This window comes from Callospermophilus lateralis, chromosome 1, assembly GCF_048772815.1.
Source record: "Callospermophilus lateralis isolate mCalLat2 chromosome 1, mCalLat2.hap1, whole genome shotgun sequence".
Lineage (NCBI taxonomy): Eukaryota > Metazoa > Chordata > Mammalia > Rodentia > Sciuridae > Callospermophilus > Callospermophilus lateralis.
In genome coordinates this window covers 125351699-125363095 of record NC_135305.1, presented here as the reverse complement: position 1 = coordinate 125363095, position 11397 = coordinate 125351699, and the positions used below count along the sequence as shown (strand labels likewise).

Here is an 11397-nt window from a genome sequence, read left to right as displayed (position 1 = left end):
ATTGTATATCTGAAGTATGTATAATCAGCATGAAATCTGAAACACACATAATATATTTTCTTTGTGGGGGTGTGTAGTGGGGACTGAATTCAGCACACTCAACTGCTCAGCCATATCCCCAGGCCCATTTTCTATTTAGAGACAGGCTCTTACTAAGTTGCTTAGCACTTCGCTTTTGCTGAGGCTGGCTTTGAACTCATGATCCTCTTGCTTCAGAGTCCCAAGCCACTGGGATTACAGGCAAGTGCCACCATGCCAGGCCACCCATAATATCTTAAAGGGTATTAGAGAAATACTCTGATAGGAAGAAACATACCCCAAAGAAATGCATAGAAAAATGGAAATAGTTTGCTCATTGGGGAGGTTGGAAGGGAATGCCAAAAGCCAGGGTATTCATCAGCAGATGGATTCTTTGACCCTAGAACTGACTTTGGCACCCCCTGAGTGTTGGTGAACACACTGGTATGCCGGGAGGTGGTATCCTATATGCTCATAGGGAAAGGCATGAAAGTTCTGTGACTGGGACCTTCATCTTCCATTGCAGATTTCACCCTATGAATATCCTCTATAATCATCTTTGGAAGCAAAGTGTTCTTCTGAACTCTGTTGTGGGTTTCTAGTAAATTACAGAGCCCAAGAAATATTCTCAAATTTATAGTCTATATGTCAGTAGTGCAGGTGAAACTGGAACCCCTAAATGTGGCTGGTATCTGAAGTTAAGGGCAGCCTTATGGAAGGAAGATTTTGTACTGACATTGTAAGGTCCAAAGCAAGCACTGGGTGTTGAGTGTCAGAACTGTATTATGGCTCACCCAGTTGTTATACGCATATTCCCACAAACCCAGTAAGTCTGACTCCTGTTATTTTGTAATATAAGGAGAATATGAATCTAGAAGAAACATGCTCACAGGGGAATGTAATCACACTTTCCAAAACCCATTTTCTCATCAGTTAGATTGTCTGCAGCAAGTGACTGATCCAGCATATAATGTTTTCTTGTTCTTGAGGCCACATGCAATTACAGATAGAGAAACATGTTGAGGATCCGATAGTGGTTATCCCCTGTTTGGACAGGTCTTGTATTTGCTGGTTGACATTTTCAAACATGAGTAGAAACAGTAGTGAGTCAACAGAATCAGACAGCAAGAGGACAGAGAATCTCTCATGCCCAAAGACATGACCTTTCCTGGAAGAATGGGCCTCTCACATATATATTCTGAAGAATTTCTCTCTCACATCTTTTTGGTTGGAAGCTGCTGTGGATGGAGGGTGTACCTCGAAGAGAAAGATCTTTGCATATGCCGGGGTGTCCTCTATGGTGGTTACAAGTCACCACCATATGACAGATTGTATAGCTATTATGAGAATGAACAGATGAGTCCATCTCTCTGTCCTTCCCTTCAGGTCTTCTTTCCATCCATACACCCTAGTCCAGAAACCACCAGGAGAGCCTGTTCCTGCCAGTACCAAATCCACTCTGGTCCACCCTCTGGGGAGCCTGGCTAGATGGACGGCTAGGTAGCCATGTTGTATGAGTTGGAGACAGAGAATTGGTAGGTATCATTGGGGCCTAGAGTCATCATCATATATAACCAGCACAGGGGAATGATCTGGCTTCTGCTGGTACAGTGCTAGCATATTCATTGGCAAGGTCATCTGCAGAGCAGCTGGTTATGGAAGCAATGGCCCAGAGGTTGACAGCACAGCTAGGCTCCCCTAAGACTCCTTTTCCCCATAGAACTTTTGATTCTGTCAGTCTTTGGAGATTATGAGCATTACTCCTTAAGCTCTTCATTGGGGGCTTCTGGGGAACCATCTTACAAGCTCTGGAGGTAATAGATTTTGAGAGGAAGGGATGGAGGTCCAACTTTTCCTCTAGCTTCTTCTCTGGTCAGAAAATAAATAAGCCTTGATCTCCAAGACCCATTTGCCTTTCAGTGATTTCTTGATCATTGTCCCATCCATCCTGCACTGAGGTGCGTCCTGGGCCTAGGTAAGCAGGGCTGTGGAACTTCCAAGGGTCTGGCCATGGACTGAGCTCTCCTGAGACCACTAATTATGCCTGAGTCATTAGAAAGTAAACTATTGATCTTAACCTCCTCTTCCATTTCTCCAGTCATCCAGGTACACTACTGTCCCATCACTGTCACTTCTTTATAATATGACAGTGTGTCATTAGGACTTTGTGAAATCAGTTAACATATGACACTTATTTTTGGTAAATATTCAGGTGCTTCTGTGGATTCACCACATCTTCTAATCTCATTTTATGATTGGTGATTGCTCCCTTCTTCAACAGCCTCCTTCCCACAGTAGACAGGCAGCTGCTGCTGGAATGTATATTTATTGCTTCAGTGTTTAAAATAATTTAATTAATTTGCCAGAAACAAACTGCCTGAGGAAAATACTTTAGTCCACCTGATCTCTGAATTTCCTCAGTGTTGGGTTGTGTAGAGCTAAGCTGTAGAGTGTGGTTTGGTCAGGGTTCCCTCTTTCCAGGAGGATAATGTTACTGAAATATCTAGAGTCCAATGGTCAGAGAATTGACTTGAAGCAGATAACAGTCCATGTCATTGTATAAAGATTCCTAAATGAGGCTGTTTATTCAGAGACAAGATTATATGTGCCTACTCTGCCCTCAGACGCTGTATCTGATTATAAGAGCTGTAGCTCTGAGGACAAATATTTCTGGAGGTGGGAGAGAAGTAGAGAGGAGGTACAAATGTGACCAAGAGAAAGGAATTAGCAGTGGCACCATTGTTGAATGGTGAGCATGTGCCTTGAGAGGGTCAGGAGGCCCAGACAGCCATCCTGTTTGAAGGACACGGTCCTCAGCTCTGTGCTCTGTCATTCTGAGCTCCCTTCTGGAACACCTGGAATTTTGGTTTCCCCAGTGACCCACCGTCCTTCGGGAGCTGCCTAGGTTGACACCTTGGATCAAATTCCTCCAGTACATTTCCTAGGTAGTCTTCTCATGAATCCTAGTTCCTACTCATGGCTTCAGCCCTAAGACATTGACACTGTGAGCCTGACCCTCATTGCAGCCCATGCATAGAATGGATCATCCTGATTTCCATTCTAAAGGCTCTTCCTGGACACCTGTTGATCCAGGGGCTGGCCTCCCTCTTGGGATCCCCCAGGGCAGACCCAGTCTGCTTTCTGACTGTTCCCTGCTACAGTTTTGCCACCTTCTGCTAGTAGAGGAGCCTCGCAAATTGGGCATTCCTCTCACAGGTGAACCCAAAACTCCTACCACCTGTAATTCTGTGTACAAGGAGTCGACACTCACTCCAGAACATCTGCCCCCACCTATTCCTGACCAGAACAATAGATCGAGGTGGCATCAGATGTACACAAGCATGCGATGTAGATGGAGTTCTTTTTACCTAGTCCAGGGAAAAATTCCCATTATGGTGTTTTGTTTTCTTTAGAGAAAGAGGAGAAAGATCTATCTACAACTATTCTGCAAAAACAAAAGATCAGAAAAACATGAATGGTACTCTCTGTGGAGCCAAACTCCTGTATATTTCCTGCCAGGTATGGCACTACCCTCCTTGGCAATGTGAACAGTAGCTGGGTTGAGGAAGAACAGGGTGTTTCTGCACTAAAGTGCCGTATGGCTCTTAACTCATGATCATGATAATGGTCATCATAATCATCATTCAAATAACATTTTTATTTCATTCTACATCTCCGTTCATGGTCCTACATCTCTACATTAGCTTTGGGTGCCCTTTTGATAAACCCAAACTCCCTGCTCCTTCGGACCTAGGGATGTCTGTTCCCACAATGGAGAAAGCATGCTCCTGGCTGAGTGCTTTCCTTTGAATTCCCACAGAGACATCCCATTCAGCTGGGCCACAGTGTCTCCTCACATTGTAAATATAAGCTGATGGCCACAGCTGTGGCCAAGAACAGGAGCCAGCACAGAGATGGACGCTGGGTCAGGTACCACCATGACCAGAGGTGCAGAATGAGCTGCAGAGCCTGGAATATGGACAGGAAAATGATAATACTGAATTACCTGATGTAATCCAGCAGTCTGTCCAAATTCTGCAGGATCTTCAACCACCTCCAGCGGCAGATGGAGGAAGAAATTAGAGTACAGAAAGACATGTACTATGACACATTAAATGGCAGTACAGAGAAAAGGAACACAGAATTGCCTGATGCTGTGGAACCTACTGTTCTGTTACAAGAGAAACCTTTTTTGTGTGTCTGTAAAAAGAATACCTAGACTTTAATTTTGTTGGAGGGATCTTTGGATCCAGAGGATTTACAGTTAAACAGTTTGAAGCAGAAAATGGATGTAAAATAATGTCCTGAGGCAAAGGCTCAATGAGAGATAAAGAGGAGGACGAGCAAAATAGAGCAAACCTAATTGGGAGCATGTAAATGATGATTTGCATGTGCTGATCACTGTGGAAGATGCTCAGGGCAAAACAGAAATAAAAATGGAGAGCAGTTGAAGAAGTAAAGAAATGACTGGTACCTACAGCAGAATCAGCAGACAGCCTGAGGAAGATGTAGCTATGGAGCTCCTGATTCTGAATGACACCTGCAGAGAAGCCAACATTAAATCAGAGACCTTGCCTTTACTCTTATGGCAACAGCCCAGTATGCTCCAAGGATCATAATTGGTCCTGGGCTTGTCCTCCCACCCACTGCCCTGAGTACTCCTACCAGATGGCCCTACCACAATATCTTTGATCAGACCAATACATACTTCTATCTTTCCAAATGGAACTTCTCACCAAACTGCTGCAATAGTCCCTTGAGAGCCTGAGGCTAGGTAAATCAACACACCATACAAATATCCTTACACAGTGGCACCACCTACTTTAATCCTTGTACCCTATTGAATCCAGTGGTTTATTAGATATCGTGGTTACTAAACTTTGAAGGAAAAATATGAGTGTCCATTATTACCAAAGGATTATGACTTCAGGGCAAGCTGCCATTGTCAACTAACCTATGAACTTCTGATCTCTGAGCTGTTCACCCAGTCATGACCTGACCATGCCTGCTGGCTGATCAATTAACTTGTAATCACGTTTGCTTGTCTGTGATCAGTGCAGCAAGCTCAGGGATTATTTCCATTTGTCCATCTAACTGAACAAATGACAATGAAATTGTTGTCTTCCTACTCAGCTTTTTCTCCCCATGTTAATAAAAGTGGTTCTTGAAACTCCACTGAATAGTAGTAATATATTAAGGCCCAAATTATCCTACAGCACTGATCATCTTTCAATGTCTCACCCCAGATGAATGGTAAGAAGGCCTCCTTACGGGAGACAGACAGATGGCCCTTAATTACTCAGTGACAGAAGCAGTAAATGTGAGATATTTCTAGGAATCTTTTCTTCCCATAGCGAAATCAAGCTTTCTCTTAATGAATTGTGTGATGATACATCATGCATGAACCTTCTTTGGTCAGGCCAGTCATTGGTGAAGTGATTCAAAAGTATTCAAAATTTGATATTTTGTTCAGTCACTACAGTGCCCTCCAAGGACAGAAGATGCAACTTTTTTTTTTTAATTGCCTGCTACATTTGAAGTATTAGAAGATTGTGCCATGAGAGAAAAACTTGAGAAGTTTTGAAAAGTAATGCAAAAAACAAAACTGCAACACTATTTTTTAAAAGATGGATATTTGAGTTAAAATTATAGAATCTTTATTTTATACCTCCCTAATAAAATTTTGAGAATAAGGTACATCCATTATGCATCAAATTACTGGGAAAACTGCTCAAGTATTTTTTTAAACCTCCCTGTATAGAAAAAAAAAATCATTAAGAATATAAAATCCATACTTGCCTATTTACTGTATACATGTAATGAAATTGTAGATAAAAGTATAGTGCATTGAAGCAAATAAACAAAAACTAGATACTTTTACTATACAAGAGTACTGATGCAGATACATATGTTTGTGTGTGTGTGTGTGTGTGTGTGTGTGTGTTTATATACGCACACAAACACAGGTGTATTTTAAACTTTCAAGTGTTATAAAACGAAAAAATAAATAAACCTATTTCTTTAAATGATTCTTTCTGGTCGTTGTCAAGGAACAAAAGACAAGTATTTTTTTATCTTTGTCTTTCTCTTTTGTATTTTAACATGTTGGAATAGGTCTAAAGAAAGGAAGTACCTTTATTTCCTTTATGGTCATTTAGTCAGTGTATGGTGAGATCAGTTCTTCCCTCAGAATAAAAGCTAATGTGTGTTACTCAGTTAACCAGTATGTGAAACAACATATGGGGGGAAAATGAGTTGAGGCTTTGAATTACATGATGTGTGCCACATGATTTTGATGCAAATTTATCAAATTTGATACTGTGAAAAAATTGATAACTGTAACTATTCTAATATTTGACTAGGAAGTTTTAAAAAACACATCATTATGGACTACTTTGGTTGATACAAGGGTCAATGTCAACCCCCTAAAAATTATGTGTTATCAAAACACCAGTTGACAGACAAAATTAGAGCTTTATTCTATTTTGAGAGGGCAGATATATTGGAATTTTTTTTTAATTTGGAGATAATAGTATACCTAGCAAAAGTTTTCACAAATATGATTTTTTAAAAAAATTTCCATTCTGGAAAGCAGTGGTCAGCAAGAAACTCAATTGGCACCATCATGGTGACTTCTCCGTCAGCTTGTCTCACTTGGAACCCTTTTCATTTTATGCTATGTAGTAGACAGTTGTTGTTAGTATTCAGCTAGTTTTCATTTAATGTGCGACTGCTCTGTCTTTGTGTTACACATGCTATTGTTTTGATTTATTTACAATACATGCTGTGTCATTATGATTTTAATTTTTTTGTGTTGGTTGAATAACTTGTGATACTCAAACACATGAGTGACAGTGAAAAATTATACCACTATTTGTTTCAGCTTTATCTCAAATATGTTAAACTTGAACATTTTAGATGTTTATCAAAGGTCTTTATGGGGAAAGTAAATATATGAAATAATATGTGGGTAAAGTATATGAGTAATGTTGGCTCTGAACAAACTTTAAAAATTTAGTTGGCAAAATATTGGATCAACTGAAAAGAAGCATGAATTTTGAAATATTAATGCCTTGGTTCTCAGTATTATCATATATATATAGTTGTCAATGGACATTTATTTTACTTATTTATATGTGACACTAAGAAAAGAACCCAGTGCCTCACACATACTGTACAAGTGCTCTACCACTGAGCTATAACCCCAGCCTATCATTCTTTTTTAAATATTTTTTTTGTAGATGGACACAGTTTTATTTGTTTATTGTATGTGGTGCTGAGGATCAAACCCAGGCTCTCACACTTGCGAGGTAAGTACTCTACTACGGAGCTACAACCCCAGACCCGGTATTATCATTCTTTATTGGATTTATTTCTTATTAAATTATATAGCTTTTAAGGCATTTTTCTGACAGTATTATGTAATTTTTAGCATGGTTAGATTGGAGGGTCCTTCGTATGTTACCATAGAGCTGACATGTGTTTTTTTGTCTAGTCTTGATTATCTTAGTAGTGTTCATGCTCTATATCCACCACAACCATCCTATTGCCAATGAGAAACATGTCAGTTAATATATTTATAGCCATTGTTACAAGTTTATAATGTATGTTTCCAACTTGTTTTATATGTCTGTTATACATTCAAAAATATTTTTTTCTTGATTGAGAAAAGGATACAAAATGCAAAACCACAATTTTGATAAGTGAAAATTGGCACTTATTTTCCAGGCCTTTATTATATTGGTTGTCTTGTCTTGAGATTAGTTACCTAATGAATGGATAAATAAATTAAACACTTAATGGTTTTAGTTGGGATTTTACTTGGCTTGCAATTTAATTCTTTGTTTCTTTATTGTTTCTATTAACTCACATCATTAATTTAATGAATATTATAAAACCAATCTAAAAAAACAACAACAAAAAAGCAAACTTCGGGGTATGGGAGGATAAGAGTGATGGTGATGGAGGTCACCAGGTAATTGCTTTGTAATTGATTGATTTATTAAGATTAAGGTCTAATCTTAATCCATTAAGATCAAGAACATCTACATCTATTTAGTGTGTTTTCCAATGATGTGTTTTATTTTACATAATAAGTTTAAAAAGCAACTGTTACCAAGTAAATATAATTTAATATAAAAATTTAAGATTAAAATAAAATTATTTAACAAAGTATACATTAGTCTGTACAGTTCTCTACAATATACATTATTATCTGTTGGAACAGAAAAACCAGTTCCTGCTCCATGTCCTGTAGGCTGATTCCAGCTGTTCTTCACTGCCAGTTTCGTTTGTCCTGAGTCCTGGGACCATAATCTCTGTTCTCCCAGGTGTCCTATGGAGTCTATAACATAGAACCAGGTAAAAGGTCACTTGGGATGGGTTGCTGGCCACAGAGAGTGGCCAGGACCACAATAGTTCTCAGGATATGCAAAATGAATTTGGGTCCTGATCTTCCCTGGGGTCTGGGCAGGGAGCACTGAGGCTAGTATGCTGCCCTCAGCTGAGGATGTTGTCTGTGGGCAGAGAGTGTCTATGAATGTCCTCAGGAGCAAGTTCCCATGGACATTCACATTCAGAACCTTCTGAGGCTGCTTCCCTAGAGAGTGAACATGAGGCAATGGGAAGGCTTCTCTAGGACATTTTGGTATAAAGGATGAGTAGCACACATCTGGGACCCTGAGGAGCAGCACCTGTGATGACACAGGGTGGAGCAAGGACCCTGCCCCTCCAGCCCTACCCTCTGTAGCTCCATCCTCAGAGAGCTTCCTGCACTGATTTTAACCATAATTGTACCTCCCCTTGCATGGTCATGGTTACATGCAATAGGGGCCACTTCAGTGCTCTCCTTGCTTCTTAAGGAAGCAATGGAGAATATGTGCACTTATTTGACTTTTGCTCTCCTTCCCATTCCTTCCATACCCACATTTCATCTTCCCAAACTTCTTTATTATCTTTGCTGCCTTGATCTGACATTTTAAATCAGGACAGGATCCCTGGAACAGATTACTTTTGGGAGAATTACGTTCTAATTGTGTAATCTTGACATAGGAAAGTAAGGGTACATTTATGCATGCTCAAAACCAGTGAGGGCAGGAAAAACCAGATGTGCAGTGGTGGCTAGAATAGAGCCCCACTTGTTTATGTCCCAGGGAATAACTCAGTCTTTCTGACCACCCCCACCCACCTACTCAACCTCAGTGCAAGGCCATGCAGTTTTTCTCAATATGATTCATTGGTGTTGCCTGAGGTCATAGACCAGGGCAAGACTAAGAAAATTGGTGCAGACATATTAAAGACATTAATGATCCAAGGACCTCAAATATCTGAAGGGGGAAAGCACCTTTAGAATTGTCATAAAAAATGGGAAAGAGGAAATATGGAAAAGATACAAAGAGTTTCAAAATAAGAAAGGAATAAAGAAGAGACACAAATAGAAAATCAATTACTTGCAGATTTCTGGTCCTTTCTCCTCATCCTCATCCTCAGGATCTGTTATAATGTCTTCTCTGTGGACCATGGCTGTGATGGTGAAGATGTGGCCTTGGACAAAGGAAAGGCAGAGTTAAAGTCAAGGTGAGAACTTGAGTTGCTGCTGCTTCTGGTGTTCTATAGTCCAAAGTCAAAGCTCTCCATTCTTCTTCTTGTCTGCACTCCTGTCTCCTAGCCTCTATCACCTTAACTCTGCAATGAGGAATAGATCTGGAATCCCAAGAGCTTTTTCCAGTTCATATTCTACCCCTGTACTCAGTAGAGATGTCTGTGCCATCCTGTTCCTCCAAATTCAGATTGTTCTTCTAGTCCCATTGTTTGGGAATTAGATGAAGACAGGAGGTGAGAAACATGTTCAAGGATGAACTTCTCCCCACTCTTTTATAGCACAACCCAGAGGCCTGTCCAGGTAGCACTGAAGAAATTTTCTTTAAGTCTTCCAAATTTGTGAGTTCCTTTAAAACCAGGAGTAGATAACAAACAGAAGAGAAAGTGCTGCTATAAGAAAACACACCGAGGGGAATTTTGAGTTCTTACACACTGGTTAGCACAAGTGAGAACTTTGACTACATGTTCACAAAATGCCTCTTAAATAAAAGTGTGTTCCACTAGATTCCTTCTATTGGGGGTCAAACCCAAAGCCCAGATCTTAATTCTTTAATGCATAATTCCTAAGAAATAGCCAACAATTAAAGCTTAGCTATTTGATGCTTAGTAGAGGCAAATGCAGGACAGAGTGGGTCTTACAGGGAAGATTGTGTGTAACAATCTGAGCAAAATGACGTATTCTTATGAATAGGATGCTCAAAGTCAGAAGGTATATTAACTCTTAATCTTATGTCATTAAACTATGAAAACAATACATTATTTTTTAAATTTCTATTTCATGCCCATTCCTCATTTTCTACATGTATAGGTGGATTGCACTCCTACCAGGAAACCTTTCCCATTGGCTCATACCACAAGGGCTGTTCCTACCTGCAGGCTCTTCATCTTCGCTGCTGGAGTCATAAGCTTGGCTATAAATCCAAACTTTAGAGAAACAAACATCAGCAACAGAGTTACTTAAGATTATCTCATGCTTTCTTCTACACCAATTAAGCTCATGATGGGTGCTAGGGTGAGATGTTGTCTGTCCCCCACACGATTGTGTGATTGAGGCTTGGTACTCAGTATGGCCATAATGAGAGTTGTGAAACCTGCATGAGGAAGGGTCTCCTTGGAGATGATGAGGTCATTTGAGGGCATGAGACTCAGAGTTAAGAATATAGATTTCTCAAACCCTTGTTAAATGCTGGTTATATAAGAAGAGCAAATGAATCATCTGATCCCTGCTGGCTTCCTGTCTCCCCATGTGATGTCTCCCTCCTGCACCTGCATCCATGCTGACACCACCAATCATGCGATGCAGCTAAGAGGGCATTCACTAAAGACACACGCTTACCAGTGCCATGCTCTTTTCTCCAGAACTTTAAGCTAAACACACCTGTATAAATTATTCTATCTCAAGTGCTTTCTTAATAGCAGGAAAAAATAGTAATACATTAATATTAATAGTTAGGATTACCCTTATCTCTTTTCTGGCTTCTCAGACCCTCTTAAACTCTGGGGAGTCAGAGGCCTTCAACAGGATTCTGCAAACAATTGCAAACATTTAAGTGAGAGAGTGGAGCTGAAGGAGTCAAATTTTAAGTACTTCCTTCCTTCCATTGGCACATTATTACTCTTTCCTTGAAACATACCAAGCTGACATGCAAACTGTGATGCAGACAGTTTGAAGAATATAAATTCATAGAACAGACACTATGCCAGAATCAGGGCAGCTACCCACAAGAGAATGGGAATGTTCTCTGCATTATGGACATAGGTCTACTGGGCACTTGAAAT

At 40.1% G+C, this 11397-nt stretch overlaps 1 pseudogene; it reads left to right on the top strand.

Moving 5' to 3' along the window:
- Window positions 1-3892: 3892 nt before the first annotated feature.
- Window positions 3893-4971, top strand: LOC143398437 (KH domain-containing RNA-binding protein QKI pseudogene; annotated as a pseudogene).
- Window positions 4972-11397: the final 6426 nt, after the last annotated feature.